Source organism: Schistocerca americana, chromosome 8 (assembly GCF_021461395.2).
Source record: "Schistocerca americana isolate TAMUIC-IGC-003095 chromosome 8, iqSchAmer2.1, whole genome shotgun sequence".
NCBI lineage: Eukaryota > Metazoa > Arthropoda > Insecta > Orthoptera > Acrididae > Schistocerca > Schistocerca americana.
In genome coordinates, this window is record NC_060126.1 from 51,573,356 (window position 1) to 51,576,402 (window position 3,047).

The window sequence follows — 3,047 nt, forward strand, 5'->3', positions numbered from 1 at the left end:
GGGATTGTATGCAGCAGATCCTAGTTTCCTGAGTAGGGCCCACGCTTTTCGACTGGACTTTCTAAAGTCTATACCTTCCACGGTTTTTTTCCACTTTTCTCTTCGGGCGCTGTCAAGTGACTCGATAAGTTCCTCTGCCACTTCCCTGTCTCCCGATTCTTTGAACTCGTTAAGAGGCGCTCAGTTGTTTCATTCCAGGCAGGTGTATATTCTTTCCTGAAACCGCGTGGTATAGTTTTCTTAGCTGATGCAATAAGAGCTTTACTAAATCGTTCATAGTTGTTAATGATTGGCTTTATCCACCGTACAGTGGCATCGGCACGTTTTGCGTATGACTCCGAATCAGCCTTTTCAAAATTCCATCTTGGTTTTGGAGCTGATTTTATAAGAGGGACTTGTATTCCAACGTGGACAATGACAGGTCTATGCCTGGCTGTGTGGGAAGTTAGTTAATACTTTCCTGCTTGATGGGTAACCTATACCCTTGTGGTCTCTACTAACAAAGCACAGATCTGGGTTGAAACCGCGTTGCCATCTAGCCTTCAAGAAGGTATGTCTCTCTTTAGCGTCATATATTAGTTGCAGGTCTTCAATATCTGTCCACTCAAGTAGGGCTTGACCATTGTCATAGTTTTCACTATAGCCCCACAAACTGTGGTGGCTATTGAAATGGCCCATTACGACGATAGGGTATTTTGTTTCAGGGAGTGTTTCTTTTGGCCATTGGATGTTAGGAGGCTTATATACATTGACTATTGTGAGGTTTAATAGAAACACAGCAAGAAAAGCAAATGGAAAAGAAGTGAGATTGGTAGAAAATTGCCGAAGTACTGAAGGATCTTACTGGGGACGTGATTTTCCTTTTTATTAAAAAAGAAATGGACAACCGATTTACTTGAAAGTAAAAAAAATCGAATATGTATCTATTCCGTTGATTAAAAGTAACAATATACGAAAGACCTGACCATTCCTATCGCTTATGTTCATAGCAGCTGTACTTACATGCCTGATGGATCATTATTGTCTTACAAATTTTTGGTAGCAAATAAATATGTTTTACCTGGGATCGCGCTACCTGCCTTCAAACAGTTTATATACTAGATTTTATCAAGTAGTGCATGTGACAGGTCTTACGTATATTTCACACTTCAGGAAACGTCTGTTGTTCACGTTATGTTCCTTGTAAGGAAACATTTAATAAAATCCTTGAGGGTTTCACATATGTCACTGCAGACATCAGAAAGTGTCTGAGATATATAGCAGCAATTTAAATGCGAAAAAATCGCTGCTGGTAACTTAAATGTCTCCGGTTGCTAAAAATTAGAGTATAAATGCTAGCGTTTCCTCCTTTTAAATTTTCTCCTTAGTTGTGACGGGAAACCAGCGAAAACCGTCAAACTACATACGTTCAAAGGTTTGGCGTAATGCTGGAGCTCCAGTTTAGTGTTAATTGAGCTTCCTGCACGCATTTCACGGTTACGTACAAACTGAGACACCAGAACTGTTCTTCTACCTCTTTGCTTATTTCGTCAAAAATAGAGCGCTCGCAGGACAAAATAATCTCCTCTAAATATCAAAGCTTTGCATCATGTGTATATGTTATATCCTGTATATGTTATATTCTACGTCCCTTTTAGCGCAATAAAAACCTAGCGTTCGTAGGCTATGTTCGTTATCTCGCGTTCTTTTCCTTTGTCTCTATTGTAGACGCTTGTTCACAGATACGAGCGAATGGCAGCGAACACTCGCTTCGAATTAAAAGGGATTCTTCAGCGACAAACGCGACAACAACTCCTGTTATGGCTGTTGACGTGCGCAACAGGAATTAGGATGCCGTGTGCATCTTGATGTCTCAACAGTCTAACGAAAGTGCATGGGTTTGTGCCATGATGCAGTTAATACCATCGACCATTTCTTCACCTAAAGGACAAAATTAAGGGCTTTTAAAACCCGTTTTCTCAAGCACTTACTCGACAATGATGGTGAGAATTCTTATAAGTCAACTTTTACAGAACATTTTAAAACAAAAAAAGCACTTTCTCCTAGCTAACTTGACTCGATGTGGAAATTTTGCGTGTAGTCGACAAAGGGTGAAAAATGAATATTTTAGAAAAAGTTGAAATTTATAAATGTTCTCTCCTTAGCTTCGAGGGTCTGTTGAATAGTGAACTCGCACTGAAAAACAGATTATTTTTCGATCGTGTAGCTTCTCTGTTAAATCATTTACTGCAACCTACTTCATGTCCAAATCTTGTTGTATGATTACACATTCGAAACTGGCTTGCTCACAGATTCTTTTTTATCCTTTCTCTCCAGTGGGTACTAATGTGTTTTAGGTAATATATTTTTTTTACTTTCTGACGGTGTCTTCTTGCTATAGCGACGAACTACTAATTATTTTTAATGTGTAACTGTCACCCGCTGACCTGCTAAACCGCCCATCAATGATCGTGATCTGCCACACACTAGGATTTACTTAGCACCTAGGTAAGCTAAAGACACGGTTCCACACACAAAGTCAACTTGTAAGCACACCCTCGGCTGGGCAGCGTCCACTCCCTGCGATCGAAGCCCGCCCGCCGCTCACCTTCTCTTGTTTCCTGCCAACGCTCGTCCAGCGTCCAGCGGCCGCCCACGTGTCCAGGGCACTGAACGGTTTCAACGTGTTGCCGCTGTTCCAGTGGCCCATGGCGCCATCGTAAACTGATAGTAAAATTTGAACAGTTAACCTTCCGTTGTCTAGCCCCCTTCACATTGTAATGATGTTATTTTTTATTTGTCAGTTTGCTTAACACCTGGTCAATGGATAATTGTATGTGTAAATGATTTTGGTAATCAATTTATATACAGGGCTATTACAAATGATTGAAGCGATTTCATAAATTCACTGTAGCTCCATTCATTGACATATGGTCACGACACACTACAGATACGTAGAAAAACTCATAAAGTTTTGTTCGGCTGAAGCCGCACTTCAGGTTTCTGCCGAGAGCGCAGTGAGACAAAATGGCGACAGGAGCCGAGAAAGCGTATGTCGTGCTTGAAAT